We start from the raw sequence: 11161 nt of genomic DNA, 5'->3' as shown, positions 1-11161 counted from the left end.
ACTCATTTATGGGTTGTCAACAGGCTGAAAGACACACCAGGCCGAAAATTGGCCCAAAACTTAAATGGGTCGCTAAAAGGCTGAAAGATGCACATCCTGAAAATTGGCCCATCCCTTGAATGGGCCGTTAACAGGCTGAAATTACATCGGGCCGATATTGAGCCCAAATATATAGCGGGTTGTTAACGGGCTCGAACTGACGATGGGCTGCAATGGTGTCAAATATTTAACGGGCTGTTGATAGGCTGAATTGGCACATCTCATATGGGTCGTGGGATTAAATGGACCTGACACAAGTAGGCCTTATATGGGCCGGCCTGCTAATTTTTACTGGGGCGGCCTTTTTCACCGGAATGGGCCACTGTTGGGCCGTGCCACGTGTTGACCTATCATAGGCGCCTCCTGTCCAATGAGTGGATAACATCTGTCCCAACGGTGAGCCAACACGTGTTTCCTCCGGCCAATGAGAATTTTACACGTGGAAAATCCCCATTGGTCCGGGCTATTAACGGGTTATCGGATCCGAAACCAGACCCGATAGCTTAACGGCGACCCGTTACGGTGGATGCCACGTGTTGGTCACCCTTGACGAAAGCACTTTCATGACACGCCATTTATCGTCATGGAAGTGGACACTTCCGTGATGATAATTTTGGTAATGTCATAGAACACTTCTACGACAGCACATGTATGACTATCTTGATTCTGTCATAAAATCGTCATGGATGTACATGCATGACAGAAAACGTGACCTACTGTGACAAACACGTATCATCATGGAAGTGTCTTTTTTTGTAGTGGTAGGGGCCGACTTTCTCCTCCATCGAATTGCGCCACTACAGTAGTAGGATAGATTTTCCTAGGAGTACGGAGATGTTGCAGACAGGATGCGATTGCTCCTTGGCCTGGTTGTGCCTGGTTGTGCGATCAGTTGTTCGGCTGCCCTGGGTTATTCAAACTGCTGGCAAACATCATCCCACTGAACATCAACTCTGCCAGGGATCAGATTCTGAAGTGGATGCCAGATTGCAATGCTCACGGAGTTGCGAGCGGTTGGCAATTGCCCACGCGCGACGAAGAGCTGGAATGGGTTTCCACCCTGGTGGAGTGGGCCTCTAGAGTGGAGACCAGAGTGTACAAGCGCATCTCCATGGTGGAGGCAACGTACATCAAGAAGCGGCTGGAGGAGGACAGGGTACTGAGGGCCGCGGCGATGGCGAAGGCCAAGAAAGCGGAAGTGGGAAGGGGAAAGACTGAGGAGGGAGGCCCATCCCATGGAAGAGGCGAGGTGCATGCCTCGGAAGGGGTTGTCGAGGCTAATCCTACCGAGGGTAAGGGTGCCGAGGAAGATCCTTCCGGGATGGAGGCTCTGTACACCACGGTGACGGAGGCCCAGGATGGAGAGCAGGTTGCGAAGGTAGAGGATCCCGTGGAGGAGTGGCTTGCGGTAGGCCCTCAGGCTCCCGAGCTGGTCTTGGACCCACGTCCTCGTAAGCAGGCTGCAAATCGAGGAGCGGTAGTCTCCGATCCTGCGCCTGCCGCCAAGAAGGCGAAGGAGGATGTCTCCAAGAGCAGCGCCCCTGAAGCCGTGCGCAGGCATTCCCCTCGGTTTTCCGGGGCCAAGGTTCCTCTCGCCGAGCAGCCAGCAACCATGGAAGATGTCCCCAGCGCCCGATCAAGTTCGAGTCCCTTGCAGAGCTCGTCTTCATCGGAGCACCTTATGTCCCGGCAAGAGTCGAAGCTGCTGGAGAGCTCCGTTCCCCCGCCCCAAAAGAGGAGTAGGGCCCCTATGCCTCCCATGGAGTTTGAGCTAAACTCCATGCTTATTGATGAAGAGTAAGGAAGACCACTCCCTCCCTTTCTCCTTCCCTTGTAGCAACTCCAGGATGTGTGCCTATATCTGGCAACTAATCTCGCTTCCTATTGCCGACAGGGAGGAGGAGGTAGAGACGGAGACCCTCGTCCACCGGACCAGGTGGCTCAAACGCGTGAAGCCACCGATGACGGTGGAGGGGACGTGCCCGGCAGGGAATAGCATGAGCGCCCCGATACCAAGCCCCAAGCTCTGCCCCCGGCCCGAAAGCGCAGAGGAGATTCCTTCTGCCGGGGATGGTGGTGGAGAGCCCCCATACTTGAGGTCAAAGGAGGAGAGGGGACCATTCAAGACGAGCCCCTTCGGGAGGGGCCCATCCCATATGTTGCTAGAGTCGATGGATCCCCACCAAGGGTCCCCACGGAAGAGTCCCCCCCAGGGCGACATCGTGGTTCTCGAGGGAGGAGATGGAAATCCTAGCCCGGCAGCTGATGTTGCCGAGGAAACTAAACCTCCTGCCCGGCAAACCTCCCTGGGTAGCTTATCTGCTTTTCTTCTCATCCTTTCTCTTATCAGTTTGCTTCGTATACCTGATTCTGTACCCTTGCCATTGATTGATGGATCTACTCGTAGCCCCTTTGAGCAAAGAGCTAGATTTGTTGGATGAGGTGGCCAGAATAGGGAAGGATGCTTCCGAGGAGGCCGCCAAGATTGCCGCCACGGAAGGACATGCACATGCTCCCGGGGGTGCTCTGGGATTCCCAAAGGAGCCCGAGAAAACTCTTGGGAGCACGTCAGGGACGGGGATTGTGGTTGAAGAGAATATACCCCTCCAAACCATGGGCCCCCTTCCCTCATTTGGTACCTCGGCAGAAATCCTGCCATCATCTTTGAGCAACTTGGCGCTGGTGCTCGCGCAGCCTGGACTCGGAGCCCCTGGCTCATCAATAGTGATGAGCACAGAACTGAATGAAGAGCTTCAGCGCATACTGGCGTCGTTGTACCAAGGATTCGAAGAGGTGGATGACTCCGTCGCCGTCGCCGTGGACCTGCCCTTCATGGAGTCCGTGGCGGCGGGTCTCAAAGAGATGCGGGAGCGGCATAGTCAAAAGTGGCAGGAGCTCAAGGAGCAACGCCAGTCCGCCAACAAGGTCGATCAGAAGCTGAAGATAAAGGGATGGAGTTGCACGAATGGCACGGCAAGCAGTTCCAGGTCCTTCTAAGGCAGCAAGAAACAATCTTGATGACAAAGGATGACATCATCGCCCGGGAGACGCGCTTGGCGGGGCGCAAGGCGCTTTTGGATGCTAGGGAACGAAGTATTGCTCTTCGGGAGGAGAAACTCGAAGCCACCCTCCACGCCAAGGATGACGAACTAGAGGCCCTATTGTAGCAGCGCACCAAAGAACTGGGGGACAAACACAAGGCTGCCCTAGATGCCCTTACTATCGACTCAGCTGCCTAGTTGAAGAAGCTCGTCGATGACCACGCCGCTGCCTCTACCGCCAAAGTGGACCTCGACCAGCAAGTGGTTGAGCTGACGGAGGAGCTTACTCGGAGTACCAAGGAGGTCTCGGCCCTCAAGCAGGAGGCGCAGAAAGCACAGTCCCTCCTGAAGGACACGCAATCATAGCTTTCCTCCAAGAGCCAAAGCCTCGAGGCTGCCATCAAGGATATGAAGGCCTGAATCGGCTCCTTGGAGAGCTCGATAGAATCCGTCGAGGCTCGTGAGAAGCAGTTGTCGAAGGATCTGGACACAGCAAGGCGCCTCCGGAAGGACGCGGAGGACAAGCTGGAGAACCACTCTGGTCAAGTCGACCTCTGGATCAAAAGCTTGACCGACGTTGCTGGTCGCCTTACTGCCCAAACCATGGCGATGGGCATGGGGGCGGTCTACCCGGCCAACAAGAAGGAGGCCCCCAGTGCTAAGCTTGGGGGTTTTCTTCAACGAGTTGATCGACAAGCTGAAGGTGCATGAAGAACGAAGAGTTGGTCGCTTCGTAACTAAGTCCCGGAAGCTTGCCTCCGACGCCCTCTTCATGGTCTTGAGCAACATTGCCTGCCGCCATCCGGATCTCGACATTGCTGACGGTTTTAGGAAGCCACCGAAGGGAGCTGATACGTCCATTTTGCATCATGCTTTTATATCAATATTTATTGCATTATGAGATGTTATTACACATTATGTCACAATACTTATGCCTATTCTGTCTTATTTTACAAGGTTTACATGAAGAGGGAGAACGCCGGCAGCTAGAATTCTAGGCTGGAAAAGGAGAAAATATTAGAGACCTATTCTGTACAACTCCAAAAGTCCTGAAACTTCACGGGACCACATTTCAGAATATATAAAAAATATTGGGTGACAGAAGTACCAGAGGGGGGCCACCCACCATCCACGAGGGTGGGGTGTGCCCCCTGCCTCGTGGGCCCCTGGCAGCCCTCTGATGCCCATCTTTTTCTATATGGAGTCTTTTGTCAAGGAAAAAAATCATAAGCTAGCTCACGGGACGAAACTCCGCCGCCACGAGGCGGAACCTTGGCGGAACCAATCTAGGGATCTGGCGGAGCTGTTCTGTCGGGAAAACTTCCCTCTGTAAGGGGAAATCATCATCATCGTCATCACTGATCCTCTCATCGGGAGGGGGTCAATCTCCATCAACATCTTCACCAGCACCATCTCATCTCAAACCCTAGTTCATCTCTTGTATCCAATCTTTGTCCCAAAGCCTCAGATTGGTACCTGTGGGTTGCTAGTAGTGTTGATTACTCCTTGTAGTTGATGCTACTTGGTTTATTTGGTGGAAGATCATATGTTCAGATCCTTTATGCATATTAATACCCCTCTGATTATGAACATTAATATGATTTGTGAGTAGTTACGTTTGTTCCTAAGGACATGGGAGAAGTCTTGCTATAAGTAGTCATGTGAATTTGGTATTCGTTCGATATTTTGATGACATGTATGTTGTCTCTCCTCTAGTGGTGTCATGTGAACGTCGACTACATGTCACTTCACCATTGTTTGGGCCTAGAGGAAGGCATTGGGAAGTAATAAGTAGATGATGGGTTGCTAGAGTGACAGAAGCTTAAACCCTAGTTTATGAGTTGCTTCGTAAGGGGCTGATTTGGATCCATATGTTTCATGCTATGGTTAGGTTTACCTTAATACTTCTTTTGTAGTTGCGGATGCTTGCAATAGGGGTTAATCATAAGTGGGATGCTTGTCCAAGGAAGGGCAGTACCCAAGCACCGGTCCACCCACATATCAAATTATCAAAGTACCGAACGCGAATCGTATGAACGTGATGAAAACTAGCTTGACGATAATTCCCATGTGTCCTCAAGAGCGCTTTCCTTTATATAAGAGTTTGTCCAGGCTTGTCCTTTGCTACAAAAAGGATTGGGCCATCTTTCTGCACCTTATTTACTTTTATTACTTGTTACCCGTTACAAATTACCTTATCACAAAACTATCTGTTACCGATAATTTCAATGCTTGTAGAGAATACCTTACTGAAAACTGCTTATCATTTCCTTCTACTCCTCGTTGGGTTCGACACTCTTACTTATCGTAAGGACTATGATAGATCCCCTACACTTGTGGGTCATCAAGACTCTTTTCTGGCGCCATTGCCGGGGACTGAAGCGCCTTTGGTTGGTGGAATTTGGTAAGGAAAAATTTATATAGTGTGTTGAAATTTATTGTCACTTGTTACTATGGAACATAATCCTTTGAGGGGCTTGTTCGGGGTATCTTCACCCCGACCAGTAGAGCAAAGAGTTGCTCCTCAACCTACTGAACCAACTGAAAATGTTACTTTGAAATTCCTTCGGGTATGATAGAGAAACTGCTAGCTAATCCTTTCACATGTGATGGAACATTACATCCCGATTTGCACCTAATCTATGTGGATGAAGTTTGTGGATTATTTAAGCTTGCAGGTATGCCCGAGGATGTTATCAAGAAGAAGGTATTCCCTTTATATTTGAAGGGAAAGACATTGACATGGTTTAGGCTATGTGATGATATGGGATCTTGGAACTACAACCGATTGAAATTGGAATTTCATCAGAAGTTTTATCCTATGCATCTTGTTCATCGTGATCATAATTATATATACAATTTTTGGCCTCACGAAGGAGAAAGCATCGCTCAAGCTTTGGGGACGCTTAAGTCAATGTTATCTTCATGCCCCAATCATGAGCTCTCAAGAGAAATTATTATTCAAAAAATTTCTACTCGGCTTTCTCTCGATAATCGCTCCATGCTCGATACTTCTTGTACTGGCTCTTTTATGATAAAGACTATTAAATTCAAATGGGATTTATTGGAAAGAATTAAATGCAACTCTAAAGATTGGGATCTCGACGAAGGTAAGGAGTCAGGTGTAACACCTAAATTTGATTGTATTAAATCTTTTATGGATACCGATGCTTTCCGTGAATTTAGCACTAAATATGGACTTGACTCTGAGATAGTAGCTTCTTTCTGTGAATCCTTTGCTACTCATGTTGATCTCCCTAAGGAGAAGTGGTTTAAATATAATCCTCCCATTGAAGTAAAAGTAGTTGCACCAATTAAAGTTGAAGAAAAGAATATCACATATAATGATCCTGTTGTTCCTACTGCTTATATTGAGAAATCACCTTTCCCTGTTAGAATAAAGGATCATGCTAAAGCTTCAACTGTAGTTCGTAAGAGTAATACTAGAACACCTACTCCCTCTGAGAAAATTAAAGTTGAACCTAGTGTTGCTATGGTTAAAGGTCTCTTGGCCGATAATATTGATGCGCATGTTATTTACTTTTGTGATGAAGCTGCTAGAATTGCTCGACCCGATACTAAAAATAAACATAGACCTGTTGTAGGCATGCCTGTTATTTCTGTTAAAATAGGAGATTGTTATCATGGCTTGTGTGATATGGGTGCTAGTGCAAGTGCAATACCTCATTCCTTATACAAAGAAATTATGCATGATATTTGTGAGGCCACCGATTTGACCGTACACTAATCATACACGCAAATGTGTACGATCAAGATCAAGGACTCACGGGAAGATATCACAACACAACTCTAGACACAAATTAAAATAATACAAGCTTTATATTGCAAGCCAGGGGCCTCGAGGGCTCGAAAACATAAGCTCGAAAACACAAGAGTCGGCGGAAGCAACAATATATGAGTACAGACATGAGTTAAACAAAGTTGCCTTAAGAAGGCTAGCACAAAAGCAGCAACGATCGAAAAGGCAGGGCCTCCTGCCTGGGAGCCTCCTAACTACTCCAAGTCATCAGCGGTCGTCACGTAGTAGTAGGCATCCTCCGGGTAGTAGTCATCATAAGTGGCGTCGTCTGGCTGTTGGGATCCATCATCTGGTCGCAACAATCGGGTATGGGGGAAAAGAAGTAGCAAAGCAACCGTGAGTACTCATCCAAAGTACTCGCAAGACTTACATCAGATCTAAACTAAGTATGCATGTGTACCAAAGGAATGGGTTGTATCTGTGGACTAAATTGCAGAATGCCAAAAGGGAAGGGGAAAGGCTAGCCTATCGAAGACTAGCATCTTCTAGAAACCACCATCTTGCAGCAACAGGAGGGAGTAGAGTAGCATAAAGTAAAGTAGTAGAAGTGTTATCAACCTCGGCCAGAGATCCTTTCTCGACTCCCTGCGAGAAAGCTATCCCAGAGCCATACCATCCAGTTATCATCTCACATCCAAGTCTCATCACAATCCATTTCTCATCACAAGTATCTAGTTCTAGTTGTATCGATCGGGATACAACTCCAAGTGTCCGTTACCGTAGGACAGGCTATTGATAGATGTTTTCTTCCCTGCAGGGTGCACCAACTTACCCACCATGCTCGATTAACTCCGGCCGGACACACTTTCCTGGGTCATGCCTGGCCTCGGTCAAACAATACGCCGCAACCCGACCCAGGCTTAATAGAGAGGTCAGCATGCCGTCCTATGCCCCCAGGGGTCATGGGCCATCTCCCCAGGAACTCCTGCATGTTGCATGGGCTGCCGGTGAGCAGACCTAGCTACCTCCTTCAACAAGGCAGGCGCTTACGCAGTCCAACCCGACGCGCGCCGCTCAGTCGCTGACATATATTAAGCTTCAGCTGATGTATACGACGCAGAACGCCCATACTATGCCCACGTGATGGTTGGTGCTATCAGGCCAGAGGCCCCTCGGATCAAATATCCAAGTCATACTGGATTAGGAACGCGTGGTTACAAGCAGAGACTCACGAAAGATGTGACCCCGTTGCCCCGTCTCGAGTACTTATGGCAAGGGCTAAGAATGCCCGGCCACGCCTCATAGTTATCTCGCGGGAACCTTCCAGGTCAACCCGACTCCACATCACTCACTATTAAGCTCGCACGGGTACCCTCAGGGTCGACCCGTCTTTAGTAACATGGCTCAGTGCAAAGTCATAGTAACCATAGTAACTGTGTGTCTAACACCAAGGAGAAAACTCGAGGAATCACCCCCGGTGAATTCCACTCGATGTTGTCATCAAGGTTAACGTAAGAGGATCCACCCTCGAGGTTCACATTTGATGGGTTGCACGACAGAGCCCTATCGGAAGTGATTAAGGAGGAAATCACCCTCGATGACCTCGACCGTATAGCTACACTACGGAGATCTCATCAGGAGTGATGTAAGAGGTTCCACCCTCGGCACTCGATGGTAACTCTGCAGAGTCGTACAACTAGGGGGGTGATGTGTGGTGTCGGGGCCTGGACGTCGATCACGTTGATCGAGTCATCGAACATAAAGCGGGGCAACTGGGACAAGGTGGGGGTCACTGATGGATCACTAACCAACCTATACTAAGCAGTTTAGGATAAGCAGGTAAGGTATAAAAGCAGGTAACAACAACGGGCTATGCATCAGAGTAGGATCATACAGAAAGCAGTAGCAGTTCTAATGCAAGCATGAGAGAGAAAGAAATGGGCGATATCAGAATGCTCAAGGAGGGTTTGCTTGCCTGGTTGCTCTAGCAAGGAGGGGTCGTTGTCGACGTAGTCGATCATAAGGGCGACATCGGTCTCGGGGTCTACCGGAGAGAAGAGGGGGAAGAAACGGTAAATATAAAGCAAACATAGCATCACAAAGCATAACGTGGCAATATGCTGTGCCGGGAGTGACCTAACGTATGGCTACACGATGTAGGTGAAGGGGGGATTCAACCAGGAATGTATTCCTAGTTCCGGACCTGTGTCAGACAGATGACAGGAGGGGGAATGTCCCATGTTCATCATGCTAGGGGCATGTGACAGATGAACGGACTGCGTATTCGGATTCGTTGGATTTTTCTAAGCAACTTCCATATAGAAAACATTTTCATCTGAGCTACGGTTTAATTGCTATGATTTTTCAAAGATTAAAGCATTTCCAGAAATTATTTAAATTAACAGAAAAGGAAAATGACGTCAGCATTGCATGGGGATGATGTCAGCGGTCAACAGACACGCTGACCAGGTCAAAACTGACCTCCGGGTCCAGTGGGACCCACATGTCATAGACAGAGAGCTAATTGAGTTCATTTTAATTAAATAGAGCTAATTAAGGGGGGTGGGCCCCAGGTGTTAGTGGCTGCTTAGGTTAATTAACCATTTTAAATTACACTAAAATTAATTAGCGAGTGGGGCCCACCTGTCATCGACAAGGGATGCCCAGTCAGCAAAGTTGACTAAGTCATCTTAGCCAACAGGGGCCCGCGGGGCCCGCTGGCAGTGACCCAGGGGGGGTGGCCCTGACCGGCCACGTCGGCAGGACGCCGGAGAAGGCTCCGGCGACCTCTCCTGCGGCGGCACGACACTGGAGATGTCCGGGATTCGCCTATAGGGGGCCAACACGGGCGCGGGCAGGCGCGTTCGAACGGGGAGAGCCTGCCGCGTCGCGTGGTGAGGCCGGCCGGAGCTGGAGCTACCGGAAACGGCGCTGGCGACGAGTGGTGGCGGTGGTGGCATTCGGGACCTCGTCGGGATCGCATTACGGGGCACGGGGAGGGGCACAGCCAGGTCCGTCCGAACGGTCGTTCAATGCCGCGTCGTTTGGTGGCGGTGGGAGTGACTGGGGTGGCCGGAGACGGCCGTTGCAGCAACGGTAGGCGACGGCGGTGATCGGGCTTCGACGGGGACGGCGTTGCGGGGTGTGGCAAGACAAGCTAAGTGCACGGGCGGCTCCGCCGTGAGGCCCTGAGCGTGACGCGGGGCTCGGTTGAGCTTGACGGCGTCAGTAGCGACGGCGGGGAGCTCAGTGGCGGGGGTCGAGCTTCGACAGCTGCGGTGAGCGAGCTAGAGAGGGAGGCGGCCTATGTGAAAGAGGGAAGAGGAGGGCGAGCTCACCGAGAGGGCGCACGAGGGCCCGGCGGTGGGTTTAGGAGCTGCAGCGGGCACCGTCGTTGAAGAAGACGACGGTGAGCCGAGGAAGAAGATGACGACGAGGTGGGCGCTGTAGGGGCGACGAGCTCGAGTCCGTGGGCGGAGAAGATGTAGCTGGGCACGGCAGCACTCGGGGACTCGTCGGAGAGGGGCGGGGACAGTGGTGGCCGCGGTCAGCACGGCGTCGCGGCCAAGGACGCACTCGGAAGCGGTGGATCTGAAGGGGGAGAGGAGAGGAGGAGCAGGCGGAGTGGGCGAGGGGAAGTGGGAATGGCGGCAGGTGAGGGGGAGGACTCGAGGCGTCGAGGGGGCGCTCTTATCCCCTCCCTCGTCGTCGACGGCGAGGCGGTCCGGTGGGGCTCGCCCCTGTTGCAACCCCGGTCGGGGGAACAGGGGGAGAAGGCGACCCGAGGAGGGGCTGGGCCGGACTAGCTGGAGTGGGCCGAGGCTCGGGCCAGGCACTGTGCACTTGGCCCAGTGCACAGTGGCCTGTGCTCTTTCTCTTTTTTTTACTTTTGCTTTTTTAAGCTTTTCTGTTTTAGCTATTATAGGCCATTTAGACAGTTTACAAAAATGTTGGTTCACCACCAAAATTGTTAAAAGAAAATTTGCCACATGATGAACATTTTAGTTTTCATGTTTGAGCAATTTTGAAATTCACTTAGAATTTGAATTTGAATTCAACTGGAATAATGAAAGAGAAAGAAGACAATGATGACCAAACACTTGTTTAGCAAAATGATTAGCTTAACCCCAAGGGTTACTGTAGCATGACACTGGGGGTGTTACAATTTTGCACCTGTTGAGATAGACGAAATTGATGTTACAATTAAGCTGGCCAATAGAGACACTATTTCACCAGTTGGGATTGTTAGAGATGTTGAAGTCTTCGGTGGGAAAGTTAAATATCCTGCTGATTTTCTTGTTCTTGGTTCCCCACAAGACGA

The 11161-nt window shown here is 50.4% G+C and overlaps 1 pseudogene; it reads left to right on the top strand.

The window, feature by feature from the left end:
- The first annotated feature begins 2901 nt into the window (after positions 1-2901).
- On the top strand, positions 2902-3791 carry LOC147985290 (uncharacterized; annotated as a pseudogene).
- Positions 3792-11161: the final 7370 nt, after the last annotated feature.

The sequence above is a fragment of the Triticum urartu genome, chromosome 2A, assembly GCF_056163025.1.
Source record: "Triticum urartu cultivar PI428250 chromosome 2A, HENAU_Tu73, whole genome shotgun sequence".
NCBI classification, from domain to species: Eukaryota; Viridiplantae; Streptophyta; class Magnoliopsida; order Poales; family Poaceae; genus Triticum; species Triticum urartu.
Note: the sequence above shows the minus strand (reverse complement) of the source record. Positions and strands in the feature narration are given on the sequence as shown.